The sequence below is a fragment of the Biomphalaria glabrata genome, chromosome 1, assembly GCF_947242115.1.
Source record: "Biomphalaria glabrata chromosome 1, xgBioGlab47.1, whole genome shotgun sequence".
Taxonomy (NCBI): Eukaryota; Metazoa; Mollusca; class Gastropoda; family Planorbidae; genus Biomphalaria; species Biomphalaria glabrata.
Genome location: NC_074711.1, coordinates 59,575,629 through 59,598,228, shown reverse-complemented (window position 1 = coordinate 59,598,228; position 22,600 = coordinate 59,575,629).

The window sequence follows — 22,600 nt, the reverse complement described above, 5'->3', positions numbered from 1 at the left end:
CATTGCTTACTCCGGCAACTCATTCCAAGCTCTAATAGCACTAGAAAGAAGAAGTATTTGTACAAATTTGTCCTAACATATTGATCGAGGCATGTGCCTTTATCTTTGTGTCTTTCTGAGTATTTTATTAGATTTTTTTTCTGTATTTGAAGATGTTCAGCTACAATTATTAGCTAAGTGGAAAAGCTCTATATATATACAGCAATATATATCAATACTTTAAGTTATTCCATTTTTGGTATCAAATAAAATTAATCAATCCTAAACTCTTAAGCGAGCACTTCTTGTATGTATGTATGTATACATGTATGTATATATATTTATTTATATATATATATATATATATTTAAATATATACATTTTATTTCAAAAACGGCTCTAACGATTTTCTTTAAAATGTCAAGGTATGTGCATATTAGTGAGAAAAAAATTCTCAACTCATTGGCCACATCGGGAAAACTCGAGGTCGACCGTTATATCGGTTTGAAAATGCCTCATTATCGAAAAATTAATATTGGCTAGAATGTTTTATGAATGAAAATTTCCCATGACGTAAAGGGGAAAAACGCTGCTTACGTCACCAGGCTTATCGCAGTACACTAAAATATTTCTTTGCAAACAAGAACGAGTTTTAAAGAACCATTAGACCTAATTAAACATTTGCGCACCATTTTACTGTAGATTGATTTATTATAGAACTATGAAAGAAAAGTAATGAAACTAAATGTGCCGATGTATGATTAGTTATTGTGTTTTAAGTGCTTAATAAATTGTTTACTCTTTAATTGCGTAGAATGGTGTAGATACCTTTTACATTGTTGTTTATTTTGCTGGTGACCTCCAGCTGCCTCGTTCTGTGCTATCTTCTATGTCAGCTAAGGCAAGTTGGCGCCTAAACTTGTCTTTTAAGCGTTACGGTGTTACGTCGACCACTTTTTAGCTCACCAAAAAAGACTGCCTTTGGCATACGTTCGTCTGAGATTCGTCTCCCATAGAGGATACTGCTATGTCCAGCGTAACTGTCGGACTTAAAGAATTCCCTCTATACAAAGGCCGCGGTCACACATTTGAGACCAAAAGAAAATCTGCTGCCGAGGACAGACGCAGACGCTAAAAGAAAATCTCAATCGATCACCGCGGACAATGGTTATGCTTGCCCTGGATGTGGCATATGTAGGTCACAGCTGCAATCCTCATTAATTTTCGGACTCGAAGACAAGCCTTATTATTATTATTATTATTTTGCTGGTGAATTATTACCATGTGTTCATGCTTTGGTGTCTACTGTCCTGTACCAAAACAAAGGAAATGATCATAACACAGCTTCTCTACGCCTTACTTGCTCACACTAAACATGATATCCATCTAGCGGTCAACGAGTTTGAGTACGCTGCAGCCTCTTTTGATTTAATTATAAACCTCGGTAAAAAGCTTGGAGTTAGGGCGTGTTGACGGAAGACCCAGGAGAGATCTCAATGGACAGATCTGTAAAAGCAGGCCATATCCCTCAACGGGCTGTAGCACTACTGGGATGGATGGATGGATGACAAAAGCCGTTATGAACTTCTTATAGTCCGACAGTCAGGCTGGGCAGGGCAAGTATCCCGTATGGGGGACGAACATATTTTTCGGCGTAACAGAGGTGCCCCACGGAAACGTTTCTTTAGAAAACTAATGCAATGATTTAATTTATTAAGAAAAAAATTGCCATTTTACTTTGTCACAAAGTGCCTGTTTTACCCTATAACGTAGAGACTTGCGTCACTTAATGTTTCGTACTAAAGCCATAATGAATATATACTAATTCCATAATTAAATGTCTGAACGTAACCATCTGAGAAGTAACACTGCAAAGACTTTCTTCCAAGCCAATAAAAGTAGGCCTACGATAGTTTTACGCAAAAGATGGATTGTAAAACTATTAGACGGATGTGAGCTGTGGTTGGTCTAGACCAGTGGTCTTCAACCTATTTTGGCCTACCACCCCCTTTTCGATTTTTTTCTTTAAAAAATCCGCCAGCGCCCCCCTCTAAGAAAAACACTTATAAAGAAGCGTGAGAAGGCCAATTTGAACAAAATATCATCTATTTATTAATTTTTATGCTGTCAATAACACTTATCCAGCTTGGGAGACGACCGCATGCCAAAGGCGATTGTTGTGAACTCCTTGGCCTATGACTGACGAGCTTTAAGAAGAACTGAGTTACAGAGGTGCCCCCCTCTATAAAGCTCTATAAAGATTTATTCAGGCGCCATTTCGCTCTCACTTGCATAGAGAAAAGTACCTGGCAGCATTCTCTGGCAGCAGATAGCCTCTGAGAGAAACAGTTCGAGAGCTCTTCTTATCTTATATAATACAGACGTTACTTCAAAAAAGAAGATGATTACGTCCTACGCGTCATGCATTTAGTCATGCATATTAACCAATGACTTAAATTCTGCCAAGTCACTGGTTTTCCTGGCTAGCTCAGGCAACCCATTCCATGCTCTAATAGCACTAGGGAAGAAGGAGTATTTGTACAAATTTGTCCTAGCATATGGGACGAGGAATGTGCCTTTATCTTTGTGTCTTTCAGAGTATTTTATTAAACTTTGTTTTTGTATTTGAAGATTCAGTTCAGTTCAGTGTTTTATGTATGATTGCTACTTTACTTTTGAGCCTTCTGTCCTGAAGGCTTTCTAAATTCAGTGATTTTACTAAAGGTGTTACTCTAGTCAAATGTGAATATTCGTTTGTTATGAATCGCACTGCTCTATTTTGTGTCTGTTCTAGTTTCTTAATGTTTTCTTGAGTTGAGGGGTCCCAAACAGAGGATGCATATTCTATTATTGGCCTAACCAAGGTTAAATAACATTTTAGTTTTATGTTCTTATTTGATTTATAGAAATTTCTTTTAATAAATCCTAATGCTTTGTTTGATTTTTTTGTAGTTTCATCAATATGTGGATTCCATGACAGTTTTTCATTTATTATAACACCTAGGTATTTTGCGTTTTTAGTCTGTGTTACTGGTTTGCCATGAATAAGATAAGTGGAATTAATTTGTTTTAGTTTTTTTGTTACTCTTAACAACTGACATTTTTCTGGGTGGAAAGACATGCTCCAATTTGATTCCCATTTCTGTAATTCATCTAATTCTCTTTGTAAAATATCTGTGTCTTGTGTTGTTTCTATTGTTCTATATATTATGCAATCGTCTGCAAATAATCTGACTTTTCTTCCTGAAGTAATGCAATTTGGTAAATCATTTATGTAAATTAAAAATAGTAGTGGACCCAAGACTGTTCCTTGAGGTACACCTGAGTTTACTGTTATCGGTGTTGTTCTCTCCCTATCAGAAAATCTTTAATCCACTGATGCAGTGGACCATTAATGCCAAAATATTTTAATTTTTTAAGCAAACTATGGTGGTGAACTTTGTCAAAAGCCTTAGAACAATCTAGTAAGATAGCATCTATTTGTTCACTATTATCTAAACCTTTTGAAAAATCATCAATTAGTCCTATTAGTTGTGTTTCACATGATCTATATTTCCTAAAGCCATGTTGGTATGGTGTGAGGACATTATGTTTGTCTAAGTGGTTTATGATGTTGCTACATATTATGTGTTCTAGGATTTTACATGTGATGCTGGTAAGTGATATTGGTCTGTAGTTTCCTGGGTCAGATTTTTCTCCTTTTTTAAATAGGGGGGTGACATTAGCTTCTTTCCAGTCCTTTGGTACTCTGCCCTGGTTAAGTGAAGCCTGAAAGAGTATTTTGAACACTGGGGCTAGCTCATTACTTAGTTCTTTGAGTAATCTAGCTGGAATACCATCAGGTCCAGAAGCTTTATTCGGTTTGGTGTTGGCTAATAGTTTTTGAATTCCATTTTCTTGTACTACTATATCTTCTATGTTGTCTACTTGGTTCAAATTCAGTAATATGTCTTTGTCTCCTGGGGCTGAGAATGCTGATGCAAAGTATTTGTTTAGAATGTTTGCTTTAGTTTCATTATCATTATGTATTATGTTATGTTCATCTTTTAATGGCGCTACGCCTGTTGTTTCCATTTTCTTAGACTTAATGTATGACCATAGGTTTTTGTTGTTATCTTTAGATATTACATTGTTTATGTATTCACTCTGCAGCTGTCTGCTTACTTTTTGGGTTAAGTGTTTAATTTTTATATACTTTTTGTAAACTCTTTCTGCATTAGTTTCTTTAAATTTTCTATATAGGTTTTCCTTCTGTTTACAAAGCTTCTTTAGTCTATTATTAAACCAGCATTTATTTATTTTGTTTAATGTGTATTTAGTTGGTATATGATTTTCTATAATGCTTTTAAGATGGTTTTTAATGAAATCCCAGAGGTCATCGACTGGTTGGTTAATGTCTTTTTCTAATAAGAATGTTTGTTGAAAGTTTAATGCAGCTTGGTGTAGTTGTGTTAGGTTACATTTATTCCAGAGTAAGATTTTTCTTTTGGGTTTTGTATTGGCTACTGCTTTTATCTGACTGTGTATTTTTATGATCTCATGGTCTGATAGACCAGGGATAATATCATAATCAACTACTAATCCAGGTCTGTTGGTTAAGAAGAGATCTAATGTGTTGTTTAATCTAGTTGGCTTTTTAATGATTTGATCTAAACTTAGGTTGTGTAAAGTTTCTATGAAAAGCTCATTTATGTCCTTAAGGTTTTGGTGTTTATCTATGGTTAGTGTTTTCCAATTTATATCAGGTAGGTTGAAATCACCCATAATCCAAAAAACTGCATTTTTATTTGTCTCTTTAAGTGTAGTAATCTGATTACATAGTTCTTGCATGTATTATAAACTAGAATTTGGTGGTCTGTAAATGCTGCCTATTATTAGGGATGTTGAGGTGGTATTAATTTTACAAAATGTTGATTCTATATTTTTTGTGTTAGGTAAGGTAATTTCTTCTGCTATAAGAGTGTTTTTTATTGCTAAAAGAACTCCTCCATGATTATCAGCCCTATCTTTTCTAAATTCTAAGCTCTTACAAAAACTGCGGGACAAACATTTGATACTCAAAGAAAAGCCATTATTGAAGACAGGCGCAAAAGACGGAAAAAAAACTTAAATAGAACACCAGCATACAACGGCTTTGTCTGCATAAAATTCGGGAAAATATGTAGGTCGCAGTTGGGTTTGCGTAGTTATGTGAAACACTGGACTCAGCCGTAATCTTCGGAATTAAAGGCAAAAACAGCCAATATTATGATTATACAAAAAATTATGTCATTTAATTTTCAGTGATTACACACAAAAATTAATTGTGTAAGACTTTCTTTCAAATCCTAAGAATAGTCTCCGTTTAAATTTTTGAATATTAGGGTCTACTGTTTTTGTTTTTTTTTGGTTTAATTGTAAATTTAGTTTTATTTTTTAATATAAATATTATTATTGCTGAATTCACTACAAAATGAAATTAAGCTAATGGGAACATTGTGCCCCATGCAGTCTGACCATATTAGAAATTTCAAGCTTTAAATTAGCCAAAACAAGGCGAAGGTCTCCTCTAGTGGCTACATCCAGTCTATTTCTTTGCTTATTCATTAAGTTTGTTAAGCACTGAATCTAGGTTAACAATGTATGTTTACTAAAAAGCTAAAACATAAGCCAATTTCGACCACAGTTTTGAAATATTACTGAAACATTTAAATGCAGCCACATCTCTGTTGTGCCTTCAGGGGCGTAGCCAGGAATATCTATCGTTTGGGGGCCAGTGGGCTTGACATCTTTGGGGGCCGCTGCATTTTGCTTAATATTTAATTTAATTAATTAAAATAGCACTAATTGCCCCCCCCCCTTTTGAATGGGGACCCCCTCCCCCCACCCTAGCTACGCCACTGTGTGACTCCTATGTTTACATTCTTTTTACTAAAGACATCGTTTTGTAAATCTATTTTTTCATGCAACTCAATTTAAACATCAGTAACAGATGTTTAATAATTGTCATTTAAATATACATATATTAAATTTTAGAAGCGAATTTCTTCATAGAGCATTGTTATGTGAGTTGCATAGGTATCAGTGTCCTTGGGCAGTAATTCATTTGTCAACAAACAGGTTATGTGAGATTCTAAAACTCTGTAGAATAGATTTAATATCTCGATAAAAGAGAAAATGATATTATCAATAAAAGTCCATTTCTTTCCTAGCAGTCGGAGGTTCGTTTCATTCATTTGTATTAGATGCCTTCCATGTAAAACATTTTTTTTGCCTTCTTTAAGTCATCGCCAACCGTTGAATCTTCCAGTTTCTCAAAACAAAAAAAAAATGATTTAAGAGTTAAAAAAAAACGAGCCATAACAATGAACAAACCCCTTTCGAAATCCATCGAACTTCAGTTTACAACATGAGTGTAGAATATTTGCATTACACAACAAACTAGTGTTTAAGAGGGGAGACATATTAGGAACTGCATTTATTACGTAAACACAAGCGGTGTTGCACTGACGCGCTAGTGTGCAAATGTACATATAATACTATTATGTTACATCTCTCTTCTTTAATTCAGAAAATCTATTTATCAGAATAACTAACAAACTAAACTATTCAACTAAAAAGTCAAATCAGTTAATCACAAATCAAGTCTCTGCCTGAGTGTGTTACATAAGGTTCATGTGTTAGAAGAAGCATGCAGTGTGTAGTGGCGGCTTAAAATCTAGTGTAGTATGTAATCTTGGACTCTCTAGATCTAGTGGTTCTTGTTGTTCTGAGATGTCATCAGGAAAGTCATAATTATTGTCAAATCTGTTGGCTTTCTCAGAAGACTTTCTGTTGTGTTTTCTGTTTCTTCTGTAGACCTCATTTCCACTTTTGACATTATAAGATCTAGGCGTAGAATGCTTCGAAACTACTGTTCCTGGTTTCCACTTAGAATTAAGTTGCATTCTGACTGCCGTTCCGTCTTGTAGTGGATTATGACTCATAATTCCTTTCCTCTTATCATAATAATGTTTCTGAGACTGTTTCTCGGAGTCAAAGTGTTTCTTCACCACCTTGAGATCTGATGTCTTGGTAGGTATTAGCGGTTTTGACACATTTTGATTCTGATGTTCAGCACACCTGCTACAATCCATAACTGTCACTTCAATGTCTACATTCATGCCTGGCCAATACACGATTTCTCTGGCTCTCTGCTTACACTTGACTATTCCTAAGTGAAACTTGTGAATCAGATTTAGCATGTATTTACGTAAGCTTGGTGGCATGACTATTCTCAGACCTTTGTATATAATACCATCCGAAGTTGATAACTGGTCTCTTGAATCCCAAAATGGCCTGACTTCAATTGGAGTCTCGCTTCTTGTGTCTGGCCAACCAGTCATAATTACTTCCAGAAGCATTGAAAGTTCCTTGCTTGTACAGTCTTTAATTTCACTGTATTTCGAATCACTTACAGAGATCATATGCACTGAATCATCTGTAAATTCACATGTCTGTGTATCAGTATTTGGTGCACGAGAAAGTGTATCGGAGATAAACATTTCCTTGCCTTTTCTGTAACAGACTTTTATATCATACCACTGTAGTCTTATTAGCATCTTCTGTATTCTCATTGGTGCTGACAATAGAGGTTTCTTGAAGATTTGCTCCAGAGGTTTGTGATCATTATAAACTGTTACTTCTTTACCAAATATGTAGCAGTGAAATTTGCTTGTACTATACACAATTGAGAGCATTTCCTTCTCAATTTGAGCATATCTTGTTTCTGTATCGATGAGAGCTCTTGATGCGTGTGCAATTATACGACCTTCCTGGAGTAATACTGCTCCCAGTTCATCTTTACTTGCATCACATTCTATCTCTACGTTCTTGTTGACATCATAATATGCTAAAACTGGAGGGTTTGTACAAAGATGTTTCCATTCTTTGAAACTCTTGTTTTGTTCATGATTCCATTGAAATTCTATATCATCTTTTAGAAGCTTTCGTATTGGAGCATCTGCTTGACTTAGATTAGGAATAAAGTTTGCTAGGTACTGAATTAAACCTAGAAATCTTCTGATTCCATCTTTGTCTTGAGGAGCTGGTATGTCAATAATTGCTGAATAAGCAAGTTTTACTTTGTCTTTGAGCTTTTCAAACTCTGACTTGACAAGAATGTTACATCTTGCTCCAGTGTCAATACGAAAAATTAATGTCTTGCCATGCACGACTAGTTTTACAGTCCACTTGTCTTCAACGGCATTGATTTCCTCATATTTACCCTTTTTATACTGGCTACTTGCAGTGCTAATAGGTACAATATTTTCATCACTGTGGCTTTCATCTTCTACCAGATTAACGTTGCGTCTTTTTCTGCACATTTGAAACCAGTGGTTTTATCTTCTTGCAGAAATTGCACGTGGTTCCTATTGCTGAACATTTTCCCTTTTCGTGGTTCTTGCCGCATTTACTACATAATTTATCTGAGTTGTCTTAAGACTTCTGCTTGAGTACATTGTGTGACGGTCTCTTGATCGCTAGAACTTCTTGGCCCCTAAACATTTTCACTTGGCTTTGCGACATCTCATATTGTTGTCCAATTTCTATAGCCTTGCTAAGGGTCAACTTCTGTCCCTGGTCAAGTAGTCTTAACTGTACCTTTTCGTGTATGACTCCACTAATGATCAAATCTATAAGCATATCATCTGGGTTGTCATACTCACAGTCCATAATGAGAAGCTTTAGGTCTTTAACAAAGTTATCAAAACTTTCTCCTTCTTCCTGCTTTCTCTGATGTGCTCTAAATCTAGACACTCTCTTATTTTGTCTTGGCCTTATGTAGTCTTCTATTTTCTTTAATAGTAATTGCGGATCTCCCTCTTCACTATCAGTAATATTTAGAGTTTTGTAAACTTCACGGCCTTGTTGACCTACCCACATTCCCAGCCATCCGGCTTTTTGTTTACTATCGGCACCAGCTAACGGTCCTTTGAAACAAAAGCTCACCTGCTGTTGAGATCGCTAGCATTCCAATTCAAGATTGGTTGCTCAAAATAAAAAGAAGCCATTATTAGATTAATAAAAACCTTTGTCTGGACAGCTTTTAAGTTTTACTCTGACACCATGTAGAATATTTGCATTACACAAATAACAAACTAGTGTTTAAGAGGGAAGACATATTAGGAACTGCATTTATTACGTAAACACAAGCGGTGTGGCACTGACGCGCTAGTGTGCAAATGTACATATAATACTATTATGTTACAAAGAGTCTAACACCTTTTTCATCATTTGTTTCATAAAACTGTTGAAAGATGCGCTTATTTTCGGCATGGGTTTGTATTTTTATTTACAGTTTTATAATTAGATTCAAATAGAAATGAAATTGCGGGCTAAACTTTTCTTGTGTATCATAACTCACAATGTGAATAGTGAATAAATTTGTTCTTTATTCTATATTACTTATGAAGTCATTGTAGCGTCCAACCACTGATGATTTCCTATTTGTCCTCATAAGCTACATAACTAGACAATTTTGAAATAGTATTTCATCTCTAACAGAAAAAAAGTCTTTTTGTGTTACATGTGTTTTAAAATAAATTTAGTTTTAGTCAATTTTTCAACAATATCACAAGTATTTAAAAAAAAAAAATGCAATTTTCTAAGAAGCCATTAAAACATATCCTGCTTTGCCGTTTTTTTTAGCGGCCCCCGAAAGGGGAAAAGACGCTATTAGTTTTGTACGAAATGTCTGTCCGTCTGTCCGTCTGCCTGTTTGTCCGTCCGTCCCGTTTAGATCTCGTAAACTAGAAAAGATATTGAAAATCCGACATCACAATATTTTAGACCATTCAAAGTTCTGATGCAACGGCTACTTTTTTTTTCCTGAAGATAAAAATCTAATTTTTAAAATGAGTTATGCAAGCAGTTTTTTAAAGAGAAAAAGCTAATTAGTATGCTTTATAAGTTAAACCTAATTTAAAACGAATAGTAATGTTAAAAACTTAATTTTCTTAAACATTATATGTAGTGTAATATAATATGGAAATAAAAAATTAAGCCTTATCAAATCAGTTAATTAACTAATTGGTATATTTGGTTTTATTGATTCTTGTCTTGTCATGTAATTGTGAAAAATTTCTGCCTGACTCGAGATTAGAAGTGGGAGAAATAACGTGCACAAACTTTTCGCCAGACAGACAGACATAGACAGATAGATAGACAGGGTGTGTTGCTATAAGCTTTGTAAAAAAAAAAAGACACAGTTGCAAGCGCCTTTGGTGATTTGACTGTCCCAACGTAATGTGAAAGCTGCACTGTCGTTCTACTAAGGTAACCAAGCCCTTCAGACGAACGTTGTTTTTCTCTTTACTTTTGGTTTTCCCCTTATTGCGTATGTGACTTCAGAGCCAGCAGATTAGGGAGAGACGTCAATGCTAATCGTTACGGTAGAGTCTCATAACATTTAGGGCCCGATTTATCCCAAGAACAAAGAAGTAATGACATATAATATAGGAACTTATAGAAGGACCCAAAATGGTCCAATATCTCGAATAACTTAGGGCCTTTTTAAATTTAAATACGGCAATGTTGAGATTAGCTCGTTGTCAAAGAATGTATCAAAAACGTAAATCAAAGAAAAGTAAGTATTACTGGTGTTAGACAGTTGTAGAGACTCAAGCGTACGGGGTAATAGCTAACGGGAATATACTTGTAGGAGGTAATAGCTAATGGGAATATACTTGTAGGGGGTAATAGCTAATGGGAATATACTTGTAGAAGGTAATAGCTAACGGAAATATACTTACAGAAGGTAATAGCTAACGAAAATATACTTACAGAGGGTAATAGCTAAGGTTAATATACTTGTAGAAGGTAATAGCTAACGGAAACATACTTACAGAAGAAAATAGCAGACGAGAATATACTTGAAAATGGTAATATCTAACGGTAATATACTCATAGAAGATAATAGCTAACGGGAATATACTTACAGAAGGTAATAGCTAACTGGAATATACTTGTAGAAGGTAATAGCTAACGGGGATATACTCATAGAAGGTAATAGCTAACGGGAATATACATACAGAAGGTAATAGCTAACGGGAATATACTTACAGAAGGAAATAGCTAACGAGAATATACTTGTAGATGGTAATATCTAACGGAAACATACTTACAGAAGGTAATAGCTAACGGTAATATACTTGTAGAAGGTAATAGATAATGGAAATATACTTGTAGAAGGTAATAGCTAACGGGAATATACTTGTAGAAGGTAATAGATAACGGGAATATACTTGTAGAAGGTAATAGATAACGGGAAATTAGTTGCAGAAGGTAATATCTAACGGGAAATTACTTGCAGAAGGTAATAGCTAACGGGAATGTACCTGTAGATGGTAATAGCTAACGGGAATATACTCATAGAAGGTAATAGCTAACGGGATTATACTTAATGAAGGTAATAGCGAACGGGAATATACTTACAGAAGGTAAAAGCTAACAGGAATACACTTACAGAAGGTAATAGCTAACGGGAATATACTTATAGAAGGAATTAGCTAACAGGAATATACTTGTAGAAGGTAATAGCTAACGGGAAATTACTTGTAGAAGGTAATAGCTAACGGGAATATACTTGTAGAAGGTAATAGCTAACAGGAATATACTTGTAGAAGGTAATAGCTAACGGGAAATTACTTGTAGATAGTAATAGTTAACGGGAAATTACTTCTAGAAGGTAATAGCTAACGGGAATATACTTGTAGAAGGTATTAGCTAACAGGAATATACTTGTAGAAGGTAATAGCTAACGGGAATATACTTGTAGAATGTAATAGCAAACGGAAATATACTTACAGAAGGTAATAGCTAACATTAATATACTTGTAGAAGGAAATATCTAACGGGAATATACTTGTAGAAGGAAATATCTAACGGAAATTTAATGTAGATGGTAATATCTTGTAGACGGGAATATACTCATAGAACGTAATAGTTAATGGGAAAATACTTAAAGAAGTAATAGCGAACATGAATATACTTGCAGAAGGTAATAGCTAACAGAAATACACTTACAGAAGGTAATAGTTAACGGGAAATTACTTACAGAAGGTAATAGCTAACGGGAATATAATTACAAAAGGCAATAGCTAACAGGAATATACTTGTAGAAGGTAATAGCTAACGGGAATATACTTGTAGAAGGTAATAGCTAACGGAAATATATTTGTAGAAGGTAATAGCTAACACGAATATACTTACAGAAGGTAATAGCTAACGGGAATATCCTTACAGAAGGAAAAAGCTAACGGGAATATACTTATAGAAGGTAATAGCTAACGGAAATATACTTACAGAAGGTAATAGCTAACGGTAATATACTTGTAGAAAGGAAATAGATAATGGGAATATACTTGTAGAAGGTTATAATTAACGGGAATATACTCATAGGAGGTAATAGCTAATGGGAATATACTAAAAGAAGTTAATAGCGAACGGGAATATACTTCGAGAAGGTAATAGCTAACGGGAATATACTTGCAGAAGGTAATAGCTAACAGGAATACACTTGCAGAAGGTAATAGCTAACAGGAATACACTTACAGAAGGTAATAGCTAACGGGAATATATTTATTGAAGGAAATAGCTAATGGGAATATACTTACAGTGGGTAATAGCTAACGGAAATATACTTACAGAAGGTAATAGCTAACGGGATTATACTTATAGGAGGTAATAGCTAATGGGAATATACTTACAGAAAATAATAGCTACCGGGATTATACTTACAGGATGTAATAGCTAATGGAAATATATTTACAGAAGGTAATAGGTAATGGGAATATACTTGTAGAAGGTAATAGATAACGGGAATATACTTGATACTCAAACCTTGCTACAGGGGAGAATATTTTAGAGACATGTGATTTAACTTTCCCTTGCTGTAAATATTTTATCGCAACGGGGGTGTTAATTTGTTTTCATCAATGCTTAAAATAAAATGAATGTTGCTTTAAAAAAATGGTTTCAGAAATTAGTGTTAAAAACAATTGATACAGTCTTTTAATTAGTCATAAAAACCTGGCTTGGTCAGGTGCTTTGGAAACCATTAGAAGAAAAGTATGTGTGCATGTGGGTGACATTTCATGGGAAAGAACTAACAGAGAGAACTAACAGAGAGAACTAGCAGAGAGAACTAACAGAAAGAACTACCAGAGTGAACTAACAGAAAGAACTAACAGAGAGAACTAACAGAGAGAACTAACAGAGAGAACTAACAGAGAGAAAGAGAGTTTAGCCAAGTGACAGATATAACGACAGTGAAGGAATGTTTTATTTGCGCACCGTGGACATGGCATAATTCATATTTGATCGTAATAAATCATCAAGTTATTGTTATAACTCTATCATGCACAACGCCATCCAAGCTAGTGCAGAAGGTGCCCATAACTAGAGACTAGACAGAGAAGGATGTTGACATTAGGAGGAAGACAGCATGTTCCGCCCAAGTCCAGAGCCAATGAAGATGATGTGTTCAAGGCACACGTTGTTTTATGTATGTGTGACGATGCCCTAATGTAAATAAATATCTTTGCCTCGTTGAGTTGCCTCCTTTTAGTTATTACATTATATATGTACTCACTTCAGCTCTCTTATTTTATTATTACATTATATATGTACTCGCCTTCAGCTCTCTTATTTTATTATTACATTATATATGTACTCACCTTCAGCTCTCTTATTTTATTATTACATTATATATGTACTCACCTTCAGCTCTCTTATTTTATTATTACATTATATATGTACTCACCTTCAGCTCTCTTATTTTATTATTACATTATATATGTACTCACCTTCAGCTCTCTTATTTTATTATTACATTATATATGTACTCATCTTCAGCTCTCTTATTTTATTATTACATTATATATGTACTCATCTTCAGCTCTCTTATTTTATTATTACATTATATATGTACTCACTTCAGCTCTCTTATTTTGTTTTTACATTACTCTGTGTGTGTGTGTGTGAGTATGTGTGTTTGTGTGTGTGTCTCTGTGTGTAAATGTGTGCGCGTGTAAGTGACTTGTTTAAAATAGTTATTTATCAAGAACTCGCAAACCACGCTATAATGGTTATCACATCGACAATATCACCGGCACAATCCTTGGTAGTCAAAGCCAGTGGCAAAGATAGTGATTAACAGTCAACATGTACAGACAGTCCGTGACAACCACTGAACATCAATAAAAGCTAATAGTGTACAGGTATAAGTTCATTGTGCGTTAGTAAAAACATATTTATTTTATCGGGTGTTTTTGTGTGTGTTCCCACAGATTGAATGACGCCATGAGCTCATTCCTAAACGACACGATGACATTCGTTTGTTTCTTCTTCACATTGTCTCTTGCTGTTGGAGTTCTAGCCACAAGATCTGCACGTATGTCCTCGGTGTGGGTCCAACATAATTTGGAGGCCAACGCTTTCATCTCGCAATTCTCAGAACGGGCCTTGAGCTTATCGTCTAACGCTTCAGAGGACACTTGGACATATTATAACGACATGACAAGTCATAATGAAGATGTCATGGTGAGCTATCGATACTTTGTATTTCAATAGTATTGAATACTCTCACTATAGAAAAGCCAAATAAGATTGCAGCTACTTACTTGTGTAGGCGCTTGGGTTAAAATCTTTAAAGAATGTGCTATATTGTGATAAATCAGTGATAAATGCAATGCAGTTGGTGGGTAATGCTATGTTAATATACAATTATTAGGACCCGACAATATTTTTTCCTTTTATTTTTTAAATTATTTTTTTTACAAGCTCATATAAACAGTGTGCAGAACAATGCTTTTTTTTGATGATTCTATTTTCAGCATCGAAGCTCAGTGAAGTACAAGCTTCTAAAAACAGTGTACAGATCAATGTTTTGTATGATTCTATTTGTATTTTCAGCATCGAAGCTCAGTGAAGTACAAGCTTCTAAAAACAGTGTACAGATCAATGTTTTGTATGATTCTATTTGTATTTTCAGCATCGAAGCTCAGTGAAGTACAAGCTTCTAAAAACAGTGTACAGATCAATGTTTTGTATGATTCTATTTGTATTTTCAGCATCAAAGCTCAGTGAAGTATAATGAGTTCATCCAAGAATGCCTCTCGATTATTTGATCTTTCATCATTGACCGTAAAGAACAGGAGACAGATGATTGCTATCATAGATATTGGTGTCGTGGTACAGCCAAACGAAACCAAGAGACGTCGAGTAAGTGACAATCTTGAACCAGGAGTAGCGAATGTATTTATTGGAACAATTTTTTACACTCTAAGGGGTAGCCTATAGCCATTGCAGTTAAAATCAATTTAAAACTGCCAACATCCTTGCGATCCCTCAAGGAAACTGGATGACAAATGCCTAAGAACTCCTTTAGAAGTTTTTTCCATAGAGTTATTCTTTGTCTTTCCAACTAGGAAATGCCGCTATCGATTTTCTTGTTTTCAGTCTCTTTCGTAAGACGGTCTAAATTTCCTGATTAACCCTAACTACTCTTTTGGTTTGAGATTATTGGGCAAGACATGGCTTAAATTGTGCCGGTGTGGAAAAAAGAAATCAAAAAATATATTGAGATTATTTGGGAATTATTTTACGCTGAACTAAACACTATCAAGGACGCAAGTCTACTCACACACTAGATGCCAACTAAAGGAAAAAGAATTGATATAAAGTTTAAACAATATTTGAATGCTTGTCAGTTGATCTACGTATCGAATCCCCTTTATTACCGTGTATTTTAAATACGTATTAAGGCATAGAGTGAACATATAACGAATACTTTTTCCATATTTAAGTTATATTGGGCTACAAACTTAAGAGCTTATAAAATGTGATTCTGCATTTCTAAAAGGCTTACATATACTATTATATGCCATTGAAAAAAAAGCTTCTCAACACTTGCTTTAGTTTATATACCGGATACTCCAAGAAGCTTGCTATAAATAGTTTTTTTTTCGACAAGTATGAAAATCTCCAATACAATATCAAGGACACTTAATAAAACTGTAATGTTAACAACAAAATCAAAATAAATTGAACAACAACATACGATTTCGCAGTATTCAAGGTCTACAAAATTGTATATATATTTCAAAGAAACCACAGACTCGATTTCCCAAATTCCACTCACTGCCTTTATATACATAAATAAATAACCAAATGACTAACTGTTAACGTCTATTTAAAAACACATACTGTGTGGATATTTCAATGTGATGTCAATGAAACAGATTTAATAGTGTGTCTTGTTAGGCAACGTCTACCTCTGTTTAAACTTATGTGTTAGACGAGCGCTAGAGGCCATTGAAGTGCTTCACCAAATCGAAGGAATTCTTTCAGGGGCTAGGATTGAAATATTGGCCATTCACATATTGAGTTCAAAGTTTTCCATCAACTAAATGATTATTCAACCACACTCGTTATGCCTGGTCAAAGCTCCATAAGCCATTTCTGGTTATCTCTGCCGGAGTCGGAGACTTAAGAGGAAGTATCTAAGTATTCCTAAGATATAGTACCTCTAACCATGAAAACGCCACAGAAGTATCTAAGTATTTCTAAGATATAGCACCTCTAACCATGAAAACGCCACAGAAGTATCTAAGTATTTCTAAGATATACTATAGCACCTCTAACCATGAAAACGCCACAGAAGTATCTAAGTATTTCTAAGATATACTATAGCACCTCTAACCATGAAAACGCCACGCACTTCGTATGTCACCCCGTCAAGAATGACGTCAAGAATGACGTCAAGAATTCTAGAGCTCTTCTTCCTTCTCCCATTCTCCCCAGCAATAGAAGATGAGCTCTAACTGGACATTGGGATATCTTTGTTAATTTTTGCCTATCCGTTTCCTATAATGGACATCTCATTGAGGCGTCACACTTGGAATGATACTAGGCTAACATACATGAAATGTGGTTAGCGTAGAGTGTCAAACAATGTTCACCTGGTCGTTATCAGACAAGGAGACAACTTTGACCTCATGCACTGGGTTAGAGTGATCACAGGCATGTTTATATTCGTATTGATTCAACGGGGGGGGGGGGTGTTGTTATTGTTAATAGTTTGTAGTTTGTAGTTTGTAGCTTGTAGTTCCGAGCTTTTAGTTAATGTGAAAGCAAAAACTGTATTTATTTTTTTTTAATTCTGATTCAGTGGTGTAACCCTAACCTTATGACAGATCACGTAACACTAATCTTATGACAGATCACGTAACACTAACCTTATGACAGATCACGTAACACTAATCTTATGACAGATCACGTAACACTAACCTTATGGCAGATCACGTAACACTAATCTTATGACAGATCACGTAACACTAACCTTATGACAGATCACGTAACACTAACCTTATGACAGATCACGTAACACTAACCTTATGACAGATCACGTAACACTAACCTTATGACAGATCACGTAACACTAACCTTATGACAGATCACGTAACACTAACCTTATGACAGATCACGTAACACTAACCTTATGACAGATCACGTAACACTAACCTTATGACAGATCACTTAACACTAACTGTCAGGTTCTTTTTTTGCTTGGCTCATTAGGGGTTACTCAGTTACAATAAATTTTAATCCTATACTCCTAAGCGAGCAATTCTTGCATGTATGTATGTATGTATGTATATATATTTATATATATATATATATGTATAAATTTTATTTCGAAAACGGCTCTAACGATTTTCTTTAAAATTTCACGGTATGTGCATAATAGTGAGAAAAAAAAACTCAGCTCATCGATCACATCGGAAAAAATCGAGGTCGACCATTATATCGGTTTGAAAATGGCTAATTATCGAAAAATTAATTTTGGCTAGAATGTTTTATGAATGAAATTTTCTATATGACGTCAATGGAAAAAAACTTGACACCGCTTACGTCACTAGGCCCACAGCAGTACACTAAAACATTTCTTCGCAAACAAGAACAAGTTTTAATGATTCAATTGGCCTAATTAAACATTTACGCACCATCTTATTGTACATTGATCCATTATGAAACTATGGAAGAAAAATAATGAAATTAAATATCTTAATGTATAATTAGTTATTGTGTTTTAAAGGCTTTATAAATTGTTTACACTTGAATGTAGTATCCCTATAGATAGCTTTTACTTTGTTATTATTTTACTGGTGAATTATTGTAATGTGTTTAAGCTTGGAAGTCTTCTGTCCCATACCATAACATAGGAAATGGTCATAACACAGCTTATCTATGCCTTACTTGCACAACCAGGGCCGGTCCTAACATTTGCGGGGCCCTATGTGAAAAGGATTGCACGCGGACCAGTAAGGGTAGGGATAAGGATAATAAGTAAAAATAAAATTTTGTATTAGAAAATAAATTCGTATTTGCATTACATTTTTATTAAATGAAAGATGACGATGCCGTTTTTTTATATCACGCGTAGGACTGGCGTTTACCATATTGATTGACACCCCAAAATGACAATTTTGTCTTTTTAAGGACATTTTTATAAATTTCAGGAGATTTCTAGGAGCTCCTTGAAAACAAGGAGGCCACGGGAACCCTATTATTACTTATAATGGTTTAATTTAATAATTTACACCTAGAATTAGCGCAGGGTCCACTGCGGCAGCATAAGTCTAAGGCTGGCACTGATGATATCCAGCTCGCGGTCAACGAATTTTCATCACGCTGCTGCTTTTTTTGGTAAACCTATAAACAACCTCGGTAAAACAGAAGTCATGTTCCAGAAGTCACCCAATAAAACCTACTCAACCCAAAGATCACCGCGCATAGACATCCCTTATAGTCGTAGATAACTTCACATTATCTGGGAAGCATAGTATCAAATGAAGCATTTATTTAAAGAGAGGTTGATAAGTATGGGGGACGAACATATTTTTGGCAATCTTTTTTATTTTAGTAAGATGAAAGGTTGTCGGAGTAACAGAGATGCCTCACAATAACGCTTCTTTAATAATACTAACGCGATGTTTTTAAGTCTCTTAGGAGAAAATGTGCGATTTAACTTTGTTACTAGGTGCACGTTTTACACTATAACGTAGAGATTTAGCATCAATTATTGATTCTTCTTAAAGCCATAATAATAAGGCTTGTCTTCGAGTCCGAAAAATGAATAAGGAAATTCAATATTTCCCGTGGCTGCGCAGTCCCAGCTGTGACCTACATATCTAGCCATATCAGGGCAAGCATATCCATTGTCCGCAGGTGGTCGATTTAGATTTTCTGTTCGCCGTCTGCGTTTGTCCTCGGCAACAGATTATCTTTAAGTTTCAAATGTGTATCCCGCGGCCTTCGTGAGTGACCTCGATTACCTTTTAGCTCACCAAAAAAAGTCTGCCTTTGGCATACGTTCGTCTACCATACGGGATTCGTGCCCTACCCAGTGCAACTGTCGGACCATAAGAAGTCCCTTTATACTGTCATACCGGCGTTGGCAAGGACATCGCTGTTTGAAGTGCGGTCCTGCCACCGTATGTCCATGATGGAACTCAATCATCTTTGGTGAAAGCACTCAAGAAGTCTTAGTTGTTTTCTGTAAGTGTCCATGTCTCAGAGCCATAATGAATACATTAATTGCAATATTAAATGTCAGAAAGTAACCATTTTAGAAGTTACACTGCAAAGACTTTCTTCTAAGCCTATAATAGCCCAATAGTTTTACGCGAAAGAAGCAATGTAAAACGTTAAGACGTGAGCTGTGGTTTTCTATAGGCCTACTGTTGGGGGGATTTACTATTCTAATCGCCATGTACAATTACATTGAGAACTGACAGAACGAAAAAGCAACTCTTCGGATTAAGAGTCTTTACCCGATCGTTCATTTTCGTAATTACAAAAATATTCCCAAAATAACTTCGAGTATATATCCTTCCTTAACAAATTATTCATCCGAGCGAGGCTCGGTCACCTGATATTACCAAATAAACAGCAACTCCAAACTTCAGATATCCATGAAAATAACAAAACTCTAGTATCCAATGAAGCACACAATGACAGCAACTCTCATGAAATATTAATACACAAACACCAGTCCAGGTACCAACTGTCCAACCTTCCTGGACTTGGAACAGAGCTCCCACTGACCATTGCATTCTCTCTCTGGGAGTACATAAACAAAGGGATATAACTATCCTACATAAATATCAATAAAGTAAAATATTCACTTTCGCCCTACCTGCCCTTGACACTAAATTTAAGACAGATCATGTAACACTAACTTAAGGACAGATCATGTATCACTTACTTAAGGACAGATCATGTATCACTATCTTAAAGACAGATCATGTATCACTAACTTAAGGACAGATAGTGTAACACTTACTTAAGGACAGATCATGTAACACTAACTTAAGGACAGATCATGTATCACTAACTTAAGGACACATCATGTATCACTAACTTAAGGACAGATAGTATAACACTTACTTAAGGACAGATCACGTATCACTAACTTAAGGACACATCATGTATCACTAACTTAAGGACAGATCGTGTAACACTAACTTAAGGACAGATCATGTATCACTAACTTAAGGACAGATCATGTATCACTAACTTAAGGACAGATCGTGTAACACTAACTTAAGGACACATCATGTATCACTAACTTAAGGGCAGGTCATGTATCACTAACTTAAGGACAGATCGTGTAACACTAACTTAAGGACAGATAGTGTAACACTTACTTAAGGACAGATCATGTATCACTAACTTAAGGACAGATAGTGTAACACTTACTTAAGGACAGATCATGTATCACTATCTTAAAGACAGATCATGTATCACTAGCTTTAGAACAGATCATGTATCACTAACTTTAGAACAGATCATGTATCACTAACTTAAGGACAGATCATGTATCACTAACTTTAGAACAGATCATGTATCACTAAGTTAAGGGCAGATCATTTAACAATAACTTTAGAACAGATCATGTAACACTAACTTTAGGACAGATCCTGTAACATTTACTTTAGGACAGATCATGACCTTTCAATTGTAGCTTTCATTCCTTTATATGTACTATTATTTATTCTACAATAAATCTAGTTAGGTGAAATTTCAAGCGCTATGACATTCATCCATAACTCAGCGAAAGCAGATGTGAACGGAAAAAAACTTCCCATGTATCCAGGTATATTAATTATTTTTTTCGAGTTCAGCTTCAACTTGAGCCTAGGTTAGTGATAGTAATGGTAGTCTAGGTGCAAACTCTGCTTGTTTTTTTTTAAAAAAGATTTTAGGCAGTGGCGTAGTTAGGGTGTGGGAGGGGAAAGAAATCAAGCCCAAACTTGAGTGGGGCCCCAAATGAGTGTTCAAAATTGAATTTCTACATTAAATATTAAATACTACCCCATTATATCATGTCATGATGTCAAATGTCAAAATGCAGGGGCCCCGAAAAAGGTCAAGCCCCAGATTGCCACAGAAAAATAATATATTCAAAAACGATATTTAAAAAAAAAAGCGCATTTGTAAGTGATACATTTTGTTTAATTGGCCTTTTTGTAAGTTTGTTTTTGTTGCAGAACTATAATTCCAAGCTCTAAACACACACACACACACACACACAATAAAAAAGAGAACGTGTTGGTTTGTCCGATGGGCGAAGGGCGATTGCATGTATTGTCCCTCCCACCTGGTACAACCCTTTTCATGTTATATTTACTAATAATAAAATTTGAGATTAGAGTTTGGTGCGACATAAGACACAAATGGGTTCAAATATCAATATGTAGCTTATATATAGAGATATTCAGCTAATTTTGTTCACAAACTATGATTTCTCCATAAAAATATGACCGCCCCTCCCCACTCAGAGGGCTAGAATCGGCAAAGATATCAGAAGGGAAGCGACATAATGTAGAGATTATATAGTAATTCAACTAATTTTGTTCACAAACTATGATTTCTCCAAAAAGGGGTTTAGGTGGGAAGGGCAGTAAATGTATTCATACCCTCTACCCTACCCAATCGGCCAAAAGGGGAACAACATAATATAAAAATCGGTTCAAATATCAGTAACAAATTTTAATCCTATAGATATTTAATTGACTATACTAACAATTGTGATTTGTACAAATAAATTAGACCAACCCTACAACTCGAAAGTTAAAGGGGAGGGGTGGGACGGGATTGATGCCATCGCCCCCCTCCCCACCCCATCAAATCGGCCAACATACTAGAAGGGGGTGGGGGCGAAATAATCTAAAAATTTGTTGAAATATAAATAATTCGTATATATTATTACCATACGTAATAAATTCGTTTACAAATTATGTGATTTCTATACTATACTAATTCGTTCGCAAGTGGTAAAAGGAGCTATCGCCTTTAGGGTCTCACCCCTACATTAACTATGAAATCAAAGCCATATTATAAATGTGTGGGGTATCTTTTCTTTTCAAGTAACAAATTGGTTGTATTGGCAATGTAGTAAGGGGCCTTCGTAATAGAATATAATTTACAAGTAAAACATAATTGAAACGTTCTTGAAAATTCGATAGTTTTGAAGAGGCAGATCATGTACAGAGCAGATTTTCGCTTTACGAAATATCATAGAACAAAGTCTTGA